The sequence below is a fragment of the Protopterus annectens genome, chromosome 7.part0 (genome assembly GCF_019279795.1).
Source record: "Protopterus annectens isolate FY-2018-M chromosome 7.part0, PAN1.0, whole genome shotgun sequence".
Classification (NCBI taxonomy): Eukaryota; Metazoa; Chordata; order Ceratodontiformes; family Protopteridae; genus Protopterus; species Protopterus annectens.
The window spans coordinates 937,026,850-937,042,334 of NC_056739.1; positions in this window are offsets into that span (position 1 = coordinate 937,026,850).

Below are 15,485 nucleotides of genomic sequence, written 5' to 3' on the forward strand. Positions count from 1 at the left end.
GTGGTTTGGGCCGTATTTTCCACAGGCCTGGGGGCTTTGAAGGATTTCACCTCAGTTTTGAGGAGTGTGAAATTTGCTTTAGAGAAGTTTTTCACTGTGGTTTTCTGGGCAGGGGCTGAGGTCGGGATGTGAATATCTAGTGAGATTAGTTTATGGTCTGATCTTACCAGTGTGTGATACACTTCTGGTCTGGAGCATAGAGTCCCCATGTTGGTGATGATCAGGTCCAGTATGTTTTCCCCTCTTGTGGGAGTGTCAACAAGTTGTTCCATAGCATTTGAGTTTATAAAGTCTAGGAACCTTTGGGCTAGGGTGTTGGAGCTAGAGTAATGCTCCCAGTCTATGTTAGGGTAGTTGAAGTCGCCCAATATAATGGTGTTTGGAGAGACCTTCATATTTTCCAGTGTTCTCAGGAAGGCCGAGTGGGGTTCCTGGGTTTGGGAGGGTGGTCTGTAGCAGGTTATAAACGGGAAGGCAGATTTACCCACTGTTAATTGCACATGGATAGTCTCTGATGATTCGTGCTGTGCCACCAACCTGGAGGTGTGGGTATCTTTGAAGAATATTGATACTCCCCCTCCTTTTGTGGTTCGGTCCAAATTTTGGGGCCGAAAAACATGGTATGAGGTATAACCTGGTAGTGCTGGGGTGCTCTCAGGAGCCATGAACCAGGTTTCTGTTACTGCACAGATATCGATGTTCTCCATGCTAAGGAGAGTTTCAAGTGGATGCATCTTGAGGTTTAGACTTCTGGCGTTGAGTAGCATTACTCTTAGTTTCTTATCCCTTGTGATACCTATGGAGGTGGGTTTGTCTTTTGAGCCTTGCCTAAAAAAGGCACTATGGGGGTGGCAAGAGCCTTTGCCAATATCCAAAAGCCCAGGGGTGACAGGTGCAAGCTGTCCCTAGCGAAGCATCGTGGCTTGTCGAGCATGTCATCCCAGGCAGACAGGCATTGGATCCCCTTTGAATGACACCAATACTTAAGCCAATTGTTGAAATTGATCATCTTGTCTTCATATTGTGGCATCATTCTTGGTGAGGGTAAGATGCTACACAAGGTCAGGGTCATACCGGCCTGGGCTACATGCTCAGAGAGCTCCTCTATGTCTCTTTTCATGTAGTCCAGGGAGGTAAGTATCAGGTCATTCACACCAGCATGGACGATGACTGAGTCATATTTGTTCTTACCTTGGAGTGATCTGAGTGCTTGTGTTATGTGGCGGATCCTAGCGCCCAACAGGCAGCTCACCGTGACCTTCTCCTTGTTCAGCCTGGTGAGCAGGACTTCAGTGTGCCTGACGATAGAATCACCTATTACATGTGTATCAGGTGTGTTGTTTAGCTTTAAGGGCTGTGACTGTTCGGCACACTGGCTTTGGCACACCAGCACACTGGCTTGTGCTTCATAACTCTTTATCTAGTGAATATCATACCCTAAATAAACCTATACTCTTTCTCAATATATACAGTCTCTGCTCAAATCAACATCTCTTCATTTATGAAATCTTTAATATATTAGCCAACTACCCAAATCAATTGTACATCATAGGTGGGGACTGGAACGCTTTATTAAACCCAGACAAAGATAGGTCGCATAACGAAAACAGGCAGTCTCAATGTACTACTATAGCACCTGAAGAACTACAAAATACCTTTGAGCTAACTGACCCCTATATCAATTTTCAATATAAAACAATATCAAGATTCACTTTTTTCTCAGCCACTCATAAAACTTGGTCCAGAATAGACACTTTTTCTAATCTCTCAAATCTTGCTTCCTCATAGACTAAAATATACTGGATCACCCAGATCTATATCGTATCATTCAAAAATCAGTCGCTCCCTAAACTGTCAAACCTATAAACAACATGTCCCCTATTTCAATAATTGGACATTAAATCCTAAAATAATTCAAAACTAAGAAGTAGCACAGGAAATCACTAGTATTATAGCCCAACTTGAAAACGATTTAATATCCACTCAAATTCTTTACGACATGCAATGTGTAGCTGCCAAAGCAGTCATTAGAGGTATCATTATCTAAAAATCTGCATGGCTCAAGAAAAAATACAATAACCTCAAAAATAAACAGGAGACCCAAATCAAGACTGCTGAATTAGAACTTCAATATAAGTATTTAATAGACCTGGAGGATAAAATAACTGACTGGCAAAAGCAATTACACAAACATTTTCCACAAAATATTTCTTTGTTAGAATTAAGATCAATATCAATACTCAGAATGGGCACAAACACCTTCAAAAATCCTAACTAGATTAATAAACATTAAAAATGGTCCACCGAGGATTAAAGAAATACAGTATGAAGAGCTCTTGAAGTATAAGGACCAAGACATTGCAGACACATTTGAAAACATTTACAATAAACTATATAACTTACCCCTCCTTCCCTGTTCAGACAAATATCGTGATTTTATACATAATATAAAATTTCCACAAATTTCAGATGATCAAGAAAAACTTCTAAAAATACCCTTGCAACTAAAAGAGAGAAAAGCTGCGATAAACAAACTCAAACCGGGTAAATCTCCTGGGCCTGACAGCTACACCTCTGAATTTTATAAGCAATTTATGAAACCTATTTCCAAAGTCTTATTAAAAGTTTTCAATTATATAATACAATATGATATAACAGATAATTATATTAATAACTTCAAAACTATGTTAATTCCCAAGCCAACCTCTGACCCAACAGATCCAGCCAACTATAGACCAATTGCCCTGATAAATACTGACCTCAAGATCCTAGCTCATGTTATAGCAATCATCTCCCAAGAACAAATGGGCTTTATGACAAATAGGCAAACAAACGACAATACTCTCCTATTGGATACCACTATCAGACTTCTTAACAGTGATAAATGCCCCAGATATGTTCTCACTGCTGATGCAAGCAAGGCTTTTGATAGAGTTAACCTACATGTCCTATTTACTATATTGCCTTTATTTGGATTTCCTCAGGAATTTATAAGGATAATTAAGGTTCTATATCAGAAAGCTTCTACCACTATTCAGATAAATAAGTTCAAAACTAACCCTATACCCTTATCCAATGGCACAAGGCAAGGTTGCCCTCTTTCCCCATACCTTTTTAATCTCTATCTAGAACCTCTGCTCATGTTTATTTCACAAAAAAACTTCCATCACATACCTAGAATCTTTAATATAAACCTTACATACTCTGCCTTTACTGACGACAATATATATATATATGTTCAACTTCCCACCACTGATCTCCCCAAAATACTCAAAGTGATAGTTGAGTTCTCCAAAATCTCTTAAATTCAAATAAATCCCATCTATTTCCCTTGAATCTTAGGAATCTAAGGAATATTACTTTCCCGAGAGTGAGAGCAAGATTAACTACCAGATAAAATACCTAGTAATACTATTTACCCCTGACTTTAAGGAAATCATAAAGAATAACCTACTATGCACATGGACTAACATTGAAAGTGATATTAATAGATGGAAGAATATTAATATGTCTCTCCTTTCAAAAACTAGTGCTGTCAAGATGAATCTATTACCAAGAATACTCTTTTAATTAAATGCCACATTGTCAAATATTCCCCAAAAATTCTTTCTTGATATAGAAAAAGCTATATCAAGATTCTTGTGGTATCCTAAATGTACTAGAATTAAATATGATAAACTTGTACTTACCAAGGATAAGGGGGGATTGGGTTTGCCGGACTTCAGACTTTATTATAGTATAATTACTGCTTACAGACTAATACAGATAATAAACTATGACCTATACGTTAATGCCTGGACACCTCAGTGGACCAAAATCTGGTTTGAACAACTTAAATCCCTCAGATATAACACCAAATCTCTTCCCTTTTTAAACCTAAATCAAAAAGCTTTATTCAGAAAGAACTTACACCCACTAATTAAACATATGATCCTAACTACTCAAAAGTTATTAAAATCAATACAAGTATTCAATGCTCTTGCCTTTATACAACCGCTCCACCTAAATCCTAATCTACTAATAAATAATAAACTCCTAAATCTAACAAATTACCCCCTGATAAAATATCTTACAATATGAGAAATTTACAAATGGAAAGAATCCAATATACTACAACTAAGATTGAAACTCAACCTTCCTAAGAAATATACTATACTTCTTAGCCAAATCTATCATCTTATAAATGCTAAATTTTCACAAACCAGTGTCGACCTGCAGCACATTAACTTAGTAAAACTAATACTAAAAAAATCTTGTGACTAAAGGGAAAACAATCTCTAGGACATATAAACTTGTAATGAGCATACAATACCAGAATTCTCTATTGTTCTCAACTTATTGGCAAGGGAAATTACTTACTGAAGAAAGCAAAAGACTGGTCATTGAAAATATGGTCAAGTTTATTCCCTTTAAGACACAGCTATATACACAAATTATGAGAAATAACAATGTATATTATACCCCAACAAAGCTAAATAAGTTAAATCCCAAATTTTCGCCCTTATGTCCACACTGCCCAAATCAAACAGCTGATATTCTCCATGTTATGTGGAACTGTAGCAAGGTACACAACCTATGGTTCTCTTTAAGAGCTAGATTAGAGAAGATGGGATATGAAAAAATAACCCAGTCATGGGAGATGGCTATACTGCATGCCAACACAAATGAACTTCCAAAAATGTTAAAACATATCCTTATCACAATGTGTACCCTCATTAAATGTTATATCACATAAAATTGGACTGTCATATCTCTAATCACATGGGATGACTTTAGTAAACTAGCTATTAAATATATCTCATCTCACAAATTAGTTTATATAACAAAACAAAAACATTACTAACAGAAATATTGGGGTTATCTACTAGATGTAATTCTCAAGAATTAAAGATAGACCTTACACTGACCTGCTAAGACAAACTTATATTAAACAAAGCTTGCATTATAAGCAGCTTATCGCCTTTCCTGTCTATACACCTAAATACTTTCCCTAGTTTGTTTGTGTCTTTCGGCTTTTCCTGGTTAGGGGTCACCACAGTGGAACTCCGGTCCGCTAATATACCTATCTATAACAAGTGATTGAATTTCTACCTCTGTCTCTTTATAAACTATGCCCCTTCTACTATCTCTCATCTTTCAAATGATGTTAAGAATTATTTCTCTCCTTTGTTTGCTGATGTACTGACTTCTAGTGTACATAGTGTATATATTTAATATTTAGCTTTTATGTTTTTTTTGTATATGTATTGTCAACTTATGTTTTTGATATCTTGTATTATTGTTATTAGTGAAAAACTGAATAAAGTGTTTTTGGAAAAAAAAAAAAAGCTGACCTCTCAGCTATTTCTGCTTGTCTGCCTTTAGCTCCTCCTTTAACCTCTAGGTTTGAGGCCAAACAGTTTCCTAAAGGCGTCCTTCATATTATACCTCCGAGGAAGCCTTCTCCTCCTTCCTGGGATCTTAATTTTGTTTTAGAGAAATTGACACATGCTCTTTTTGAGTCTGCAGCTTCAGCTTCCTTACAGCATTGTTCTTGGAAGACTATTCTTTTGTTAGCCTTTACTTCTGCCAGATGGGTGTCTGAGCTTCAAGCCCTTATGGCTGTTCCTCCTTTTCTAGTTTTTCATAAGGACAGTGTGTCCCTTTGTACTAATCCTTCTTTTATGCCTGAGGTGGGTAATGAGTCATCTCTTAATCAGTCTATTCATTTGCCCACTTTTTCTCTCTTCTCCACAATTCGCTAGTGAGAAGGTTTTGCACACTTTGGATTTGCAACTCAGATCTTATTTGGACAAAACTAAAGCTTTTCAAAAATCTGATCAGCTTTTTGTTTCTTTTTATCCTAGATCATTAGGTTTGGTAGTTTTCAAGCAAACAATTTTTTCTTGGGTTTCTAAAGTCATTTCCTTTTGTTATTCTTACCATGGTAAGAAGCCTTCCTTCTACAGTCAAGGGTCACTCTACTCAGGCTAAGGCGTCTTCTGGTGCTTTTTTCAAGGGTTTGGCTGCTAATGTTATCTTTTTTTTTTTAAACACTTTTATTGAATTATCACTTGTGACATAGGTACATTTACATGTATATAAAAGTATTCAAACTGTATTAACAAGTTAAAATCAACAAACATTATGCTTCACATATATTGCTATTTATACAATGGCCCCCCATTAATATTCCAAAACGTGCACGCTGATTGGTCAGCGTGCCCATTATAAATCAGACTTATACTAATGGAAAAAGGTTCGGTCGCCCGGACTTTTTCCATTAGTATGTCTTTTTTTTTGTGTGTGTTACACAGCAATGGAGAACAGAAGATCTCTGTTGCTGTAATCTCGCTATGTTAAACAAGTTTAACATAGCGAGATATCTTAAAAAAAAGCAACGGAGATCTTCCATTCTCCATTGTTTTTTTAAAGCTGACTCGCTATGTTAAACTTGTTTAACATAACGAGACAGCTTTAAAAAAAGCAACGGAGAAAGGAAGATCTCTGTTGCTTTTTTCAAAGCTATCTCGCTATGTTAAACTCTTTTAACATAGCAAGACACCTTTTAAAAAGTAATGGAGATCTTCCTTTCTCCATTGCTTCTGCACATAGCTCTGATGTACTGCGTAAGCATATGCATGCGCAGTACATCAAAACTGCCGCAGAATACCGGACAGCTGCGGAAGGGCAGCACGGAGGTATTATACAATGCTATTATTTAAGAAACGTAAGTACTTTTTTCTTAAATAATGTCATTGTATAAGAGCAATAACCCACTTCTGGGTGTGCGTAATGCTGGATTTACCCACGGTTGTCTTTGTTTGGCCACTCGGGCTTCGCCCTCGTGACCAAACCACACCAACCGTGGCTAAATCCAGCATTACCCACACCCAGGCATGGGTTATTGCTTAAATATCATATAACCTAAGCAACATTACATAAATTATTCAATTCCTGCCTCTTTTTTTAAGCAACAAACATCTTGGACTTCTGTGCATACATTTACCAAGCACTACAAGTTGGATTTCATATCCAGGGCTAGAGCTGGTTTTGCTATGGACAGTCTTAATGGGTTCCTAAAAGGCTCTGCTGGCCCTTCCTCCTCCCTATCATCTTCTTGCTGAGCTTTTGCACTCTCCCTCATGTTAAGAATGCTGCAACAGTGATATGGAAGGACATAGTATGGGTTTGTAAAATCTTACCATAACAGTAGATGCTGTTTGTTTCACGTTTACAGTATTCACTCCCTCCGTCCTCCACCTGGTCCTTTGTCCCTCTGGAAGTGTGCGTTATCCTCTGGTATCCTAGGGCTGGCATTCCACCAGGGGCACTCAGTTCTGAAGATGATACTTCCAGACATCACCTTTATGACCTAAGCCTAGCATGGGGAGCATAGTTGTGATATGCAGCCTATCCTTAACAACCTAAAGGCTTTGTTATTACCGGTTGGACTTCAGGCTGCCTTTGGCTGGGGATCCCTCATGTTAAGAAAACTGCAACAGTGAAAAGAAGGACATTCACTGTTATGGTAAGATTTTAAACAACTGTACTTTCTGCAAAGGAATAGGAAATTAAATAGGTCTGTATTTTTCATGGTATGAAAGACTAGACATAGATCTCCATGTAGGAATCTGTAAGAGAAAGAGTACGGAGAAAGGGCTATCAGTCTGTCTTGATAACAAAAATGTTTGGTTATTAACCTCTGAGCTCTCTCAAGTTGCATGATATGTTTAAATAAATATATGTCAAAAGTTATGTTATATTCAGTAATGGGTTTGATAAGGTATGAGTAAAGGGGAATTGAGGATTCTTTTGGAGTGGAGATGTCTTTGGAAATTGTATGTGCCAGATAAAAGGTTTTCTACTGTGGATGCAAGATAGTCAAATGATAAAGAATAGCGACATTGTGTTGCATTTACCCAGTCTTTCATCCAAATCTTAAAACTTGTTTCATCCACGTTCCATTCCAAACATAAATAATCAATAAAATGGCTATAATGATATACATTATCATATGCTGATGATTTATATAAAAACTTTTCTTCCAAATGGGCCAGGAAAATATTTGCAAAGGTAAGAGGATATACAGCACTCATGGTCATTCCAGACTTTTGTTGATTAATAACTCCCTTAAAAAGAAAACTATATATATATCCTATAATATGTCTTAAAGTTTACACAGTATAAAATGCAGTTGCTTGACAATGCAATGCATTCAGATAAATATTCTGTAGTCCATTCAGTTCCCAAATCTTGAGGGATATGAGGAAATAAAAACTTTATGGCCATCATAACTAAAACAGTTTCCAACCACTCCATGTTGACCTTAGATACTTTTATATAAAAATCCTATGAGTCTATAATGTAAGATTGCATATTGAATACTACTTTTCAATAGTGGTGTACAAACCTAACTAGTGGTTCCATCTTGTAACATGTGGTTGATAAAAATGGGATGTACCACATGTTTATGTAAGCGTCGGTTTATCTTAGGAATACCAACAAGCACTCTTACTTTTGAATGTTTTGCATGTTAACAATGCTCCATCTCAACAACCAATGTCCCTGAGACTAATAAATCCAATAAACAAGAATCCGTTTGCTTATATGCTGAGTTTAATTCACTAATTGCCACTATTTCATTTAACATATTCAGCAAGGAAGAGGTGTAATCTGTCTGTTCCATTAACAGAAGACCACATCCATTGTCTGGTTTCATAATAAAGATGTGCCACTTTTTAATTCATTTAGATAAAACATTTCATTGTGCATGTTATTACAATGACAGAAAAATTTTCAGACATGGCCAAAGTATAATGCAAAGGAGGGTTAAACATACTTTCCTTTCTTTTTTGTTTTAAATCTCTTTATAAGGGGCCTAAATGAGACCAAATTGAATGGTTAAGTGTAGGATGTATAAATATTGTAAGTCTAACTCAGAGGGTCCACATGTTATTCTTGAGAATTATGGAAGAGTGATTCCAGAGAAAAATCATTTTTACTGTAAGAGTTCTTTTGCAGTTTATATTTCTATATGTACAACATGTAATTGTTACTATGATGGAAAAGAAACCCTCTGTAGTATCTTACACCCTGCATGTACTGAATTCTCTTTCTTTCCTTTTTTTTTTTTGTATTTTATGGTTCATCTCTGCCTTTAAAGGAAATGTATCTAATGACCACCACTTCCAGAAGTAAACCTTTTCTTAAAGTCTTTTTGTTTTCCTTATTGTCATCCTTATTTGCTCATCTACTTGCGTTTTTTTTTTGCTCCCGCTTAAAAACTTTACTAACATCCATCTTGCATTCTATAATTTTGTTTATGTATTCATTTTACAGCCATCAGTTTTCTCTTCCTTTATCTTGGCATCCTTTCAATCAATTATCTACAGATTACTATTGTCTAATATTTCCAACAACTTCTTCTTTAAGTGTACCGGAAACATGTAGTCACTCAAAACGTATGACAGTTTACTCATTATGTAGTTATATAAATAAATATTAAAACGTGAACTTATTCATTTTATACACCTTTTTCTTAAAAGCTGCTCCATTGGGAAAGTCTTCATCATCTGGCACTTTTTACTTCTTGAAAAGCATTCAAGTATCCTGATTAAGCTTCCCCTAGTCGGTATGAATAGTACCTAAGAGCTCCTCTGAAAACAATGTACTGGCCTATGGAAAATAACCTAGTCGACACCGTGTAAATAAAAATATATAAATATAAATATATGCAGTCTTCAGAACTGCAAAGAAGTGTGATTTCAGAAAAACATACATGGTCAGAAACTGCTATATCATTTGCCCGTAGGACAGCAATCTCTGAGACTAGAAGCAAGATTCAGTGGGAGGGTGCAGGATATCTCTTACCTTCATTGTGAAAATGTGTTTATTGTGCAACAGAAATTTTTAGACTTCACTGTTAATTTATTAAGATCACACTTTTTGCTTTGTGATGCCCAGTAATGAATGATGAATTTTCAATAGTTTCATTTTGTTTCGCGTATGTAATTTAATAATTATAAAAGACACAAAGATTTCATTAAATGGGGTAGACTTCTGAGAATGGCAGCAGGCTGTAAGTATAAACTTTGTATTGCAATGTTCACACTACTCTGATGCTGTCAAGAAAATGACATGCGGTCAGTGGTAGCCTAAAGTCATAAATATCTCCACTCCCATTGTTTTGGATTTGATTCTTATTAAACCTAGTAATCAGAAAGAATTGCAGTTCATCACAAAGTCTTGATTAAAAATTTCGACAGTCGGAGGAAAAGCATCTAACTGTATGTATGCTACTGTCTACCAGGTCCATAGAGGCTCTGCAATACACATGTAAGTGAAGAAAACAGTATGCATAACACTGTTAACACAACTCACAGAGATGAGTACAATCTGTGATAGCAGGCAGCGAGTTATAAGACAGAGAGATGGCTAACACCCATGCTAGCTCTCTGGTCACCTAGAGGAACAATGACATATTTGCATATGCATTTTAAAATATATCTGGGCATACAAATCAAACACGTATGTATATATATCTGTATATCTATCTATACAGTATATCTATATGTATATCTATGTCTCTCTCTCTCTCTCTCTCTCTCTCTATATATATATATATATATATATATATATATATACACACACACACACACACACACACACACACACACACACACACACACACACACACACACACACACACACACACACACACACAATCTGTGCACATGTACAATTCATACTTTCAGTAGGATATAGGCAACTATTTTGTTCCTAAACTGCATAAGCGTATTCCTCTCATGCAGTTATAGGTTGTACTTTCTGGTGTCCAGTTAGAAAAGTGCTGTGTAACCTAATCAGTCAGTGCCATGTGACACAGATGCCATTTACTGAGTGGTATGTGGGAATGTGATGTGGCACAGCAGGGAACATCTCCCTGTGAACTGTGTGCCACAGCCAGTATATAAACTCTAAGATACAGCATACCGTCCTGTTCAGCATGCTCCATAGAGCTGGGTATTGCAGTATTGCACAAACACAGACACACACTCATTCCTGTGTGTAATGCAGGTGGCATGTGTGCATATACACTTACACGTGCAAGTGTTTGAGAGACCAGCCTGAATCACTAATCACACTACAAAACTTAATTTGCATGTATATACTCTGGATCTTGTTCATTTGATAGACTATTTAAAATGTTGAAATCCATTTGATCATGACCATATGCACAGTAGTTTAAATCGTGGAAACACACAAACAAGACAAACACTGTTTTTGCAGGGGGGACAAACCCCTCTGCAACACACATGTCCTGCCAATTATATATACCAACTCTGAGGTTGCACTTTTTGAAGAAATGTACACATTCTCTGATCCCCTTTGTACTGCATTTTCAGCCAAAATGGTTAGATTTTTTAAAATGTTGACCATCAGGTCTCAGTCATATGGGCTTTAACAATTTAAATGATCAATCTTATGAATTAGACTTATATTATCTTGTTATATTACCTTCTGCTCTGGCTAGTCAAACATATTGCATTAAACCTGCAGGCCACTGATTGCTACAGTGTCCCTGCCAATTACCAGTAGCTCTTTGTAACAATATTAGCAGCGCATGTGACACTCGAGCACATACAGATATCTTCCCCGTGTGTGTGAACTTCACAGAAAGTACAGTGCACCATAGTGTCCCACAGGCTGCCATGCTGTTTAGCCTTATTTTGAACCACATTGCTTCCTCAGTGGTCAGTGCACTAATACTAGTTCTGGGAACAAAAGGTGGCAGCATGTTCATACGCACTTTGACAATTTGTTTTTTGGTGTGATCAAGTCATATTTAGTCTATTTAAGACAAAAGCTGCTCTTAAGTGGGACCCTTACACTTGTATTTTTACCTAGGCTCACATGACAGCACTGTGGACATCTTGAGTTTACAATCTGCAATGGTATGCAACCACACACCCCTTCCGCCCCATCTTAAAAATGCAGGACACAGTCCACATGTTCGTGGCAGAGAACACATTTATAGTGTGACGGATACATGACTTCTGGAGCATTTCTAACAAGCAGTATGCTAGATCACTATACAAAGCATATGTTGAGGTAACACCTACCTTTTATTCAATCCTTCATCCCCTTGCTCCAGACACATTAACTCCTGAAAGTAGAGAATCTGCTCTTTTTCATAATCTGCCTTGTAAATACCTCATCTCACAAAGTGGTGAGTTACAGCTGCATCCATCAGTAAGCTGTTAACTTGGCCAGCATGCTGACCGCAGATCACTTAATTCAGTATGCAATGCATGTTGATCTTAAATGTACTGTGGAGTAGAATGCTTATGTGCTGCTTGTGGTAGGCATTAAGGAGGCCCTCTATGCATCTGGCTGCCTAGTCTTTTTTTTTATGCTGCATACCTTTCGATGTGGGGTAACAAAGCTTCCACTAGAAGAATTCTTTAAAGAATTTAGCAATCGCTCATCAATTAACTCCACAATTTGTGCATTGCCCACCCTGCCATTCATCCTGTCTTCTACTATAAATGCCTACATCCCAAAGGAGTACTTATTCTACTTGAAATATTTCCACTGTCACCCTTACTGGATCTGACAACAAAAGCCCCTGGTTCATATATCACCAAGACAGCAGCTATATCTTCTTTTCACCCACATATATAATCTGTGTCTCACACAAAACATCATGCCACAGATTTGGAAAACTGCTGTAATTAAACCTCTCCCAAACCAAACAAACCCAGAAGATACTTCTCTTCCATCCAGTATCCCTTCCCCAATTCTGGGCAAATGTCTTGAAAAGACAGTCTACACCCAGTTATCTCTATATATCCAGCAGTACCACAAACTCTGATCCAAACAACATGTATTCTTGTCTGGGTAAAGTATTATGACAGCACATTCATCTCTAACTGATGACTTCTTATTAAACTCTGATAGTGGTCTCCTTACAGGTGCCCTATTTATACATCTGACAAAGACATTTGATCTAAATGACCAGTATCTTCTCCAAAACTAACTGAAATTGGTATCAGTACAGATGTCACTCCCTGGTTTAAAAATTTCTTTACTGACAAACACTTCAGAGTAAAAATAGGATCACCCCAAAAGTCTACCACAAGGATTCATTCTTGGTCCACTCCTCTTCCCCATATCGATTAACAAACTTCCTTGTGACCTTCCCCACCTCTCACTTATCCTCTATGCTGATGACATGATCATTTACCAGTCAGCTCACTTTCACACCAACATTCAGTGCAAACACCAGTCAGACTTACATCTATGGGTCATAAACCATAAAGTACTTATCAGTACCACCAAGACCAAAGCTATGCTTTTGGAACTCCATAGAAAATTCACTAAGCTCCTAACTCTTTAATGCTATCTGACTAAGACAACTATTATCTAGAGACAACCTACACCTTTATATACCTGGAAGGACAATGACTTGATCAGTCACTAAATGTCCATGTCCACATAGACAAAGTGAGAACCAAAATAATGTTCCCTGTTCTGTCCCAACCAGCCATACCAGCCATTGACAAAGGAGTTCTCCTTTCTCAGCTTGAATATGGGTTAGCAATTTTTGCTTCTGCCTACAAGAAAAATGTTGCCACATTCCAGACTTTCTCTAACAGTATCTGTCAATTCATTACAAGTTCATCCCTCTATGATCATCACAGTATCACTATAGAAAAAACAAATGGCTACCCATAAAACAAAGACCTAACATACTTTTAGGATCCCAACTCTACAAAATACTCCAGCTCCACACATTTACTCACTTTACAGTTAGACATCATGAAAAAGCCTCCTCAGACAACCTGAGACACTACTCACAAGCCACACCAACTCCCATTAACCCTAGAACCAAACTTCACAGCACTGCCCATTTTTCTGCTCTCCTCTCAGGCACCAACTCTTTGGCAAGCTCTACCCATTGGCATTATGGAAATCAACACTTATTCCAAATTCAAAATGGACTTCTTCATCCAAGCCAAAGCCTCCTCTCCTACACAGGGCATATTACTTAACATCTCCTTTCCAAGTCTCTTTTCCTCTGTCAAAATTTACTGAAATATGACCCATTTTAGAAACTAATGTATATATTACACATTTCAATCTGATTAACTGTAGATTGCACTGTGTTTGCTAACTAGAATATATGTACACATGTTTTCTATGTAATTAGTCTGAACTACTCTGGTATTGTTTACATTTCTGTATATTTAGTTTGTGAAATAAATGTTTTGAATTTGACCCCGGCCAAGCCTGACATTGGGCACTATTGGACAGTGCACTACATGGCATTATACCTGCATGCATGCAATGAAATGTTCCCCTCCAGCATTTAATTTATACTTAGAAATATGAAGAAATGTCAGTCTTATCTGTTGCTAAAAGTATAACAAAACACTTATGCTGCAAACTTGGAGTTGCCTTTAACACCTGAAATTAATCCTATATCCTTTAGATGGACCTAACCCTTGGAAATTTATGGTGCCTGAACCATGGAATAAAGGCTCAGGACTAAAAACAATTATCACTCTACTCTTTCACAAATGATGACACAGCCTCAAAGATGATGCCATCATTAGGGACCTTGGCACATCAGGCTGTACTTTGACCTCTATATATCAGTTGTGGTTTACAAATCTTTTTAACTAGTCCAACTAACTACTAAGTAAAGTTTGAGATGGATTGCTTGTAATGGACCTATGAACCAATGAACCTATACTTGTTTTTTAAAGCTCCTGAAGTTTTCCATAAAGAGCACAACTGATACTTCAATAATTTATGAATTGTAATAATAAATATTAGGATGTGTTAAAAACATATGATACTGTAATTTGCAAATGAAGACAACTACACACTTGGCTATGAAAACAAAGATTGTAACCGCTACAAATACCACACATAAGCATTCACAAACAACTGCATGGACACACACACTCACATTTACCCACCCCCCACACACTACATTCCTATTGTCCTAAATCTGACAACAGATCAAGTTACTTTGAATGCAATGCACAACACTGACAGTACATTGCTACAGTATTTAGCACTGATCAACCATAGCTCCTACGTCTCCATTTCAGCTCTTAGCAGGGTTGCCTGCCTGCACATCTTCCTTGTGCCATTGACAGGTTTCTGACAGGAAATTTCTTTCATTCTCAAATTTATCCCAAAGACCTGCTGCTAGCCAGTTAACAGTTGTCCAAATTGCCTGTAGTTGTGCAGTTTGCATGTGTGTGAATGGTTCTACCTGACATAGCCGAAACCACACAACACCGACAACCACATCACCGACACCACATATTCGACAGTCCATAAACACGAAACCACACATAACCGACAACGAAATAACCGACGGTACACAAACACGAAACCCCATACACTGCACACACCACAATAACAATTATTAAAAACAAAACACATCCCCATTCCACAAACCACACACACAACACAAGCACACCAAA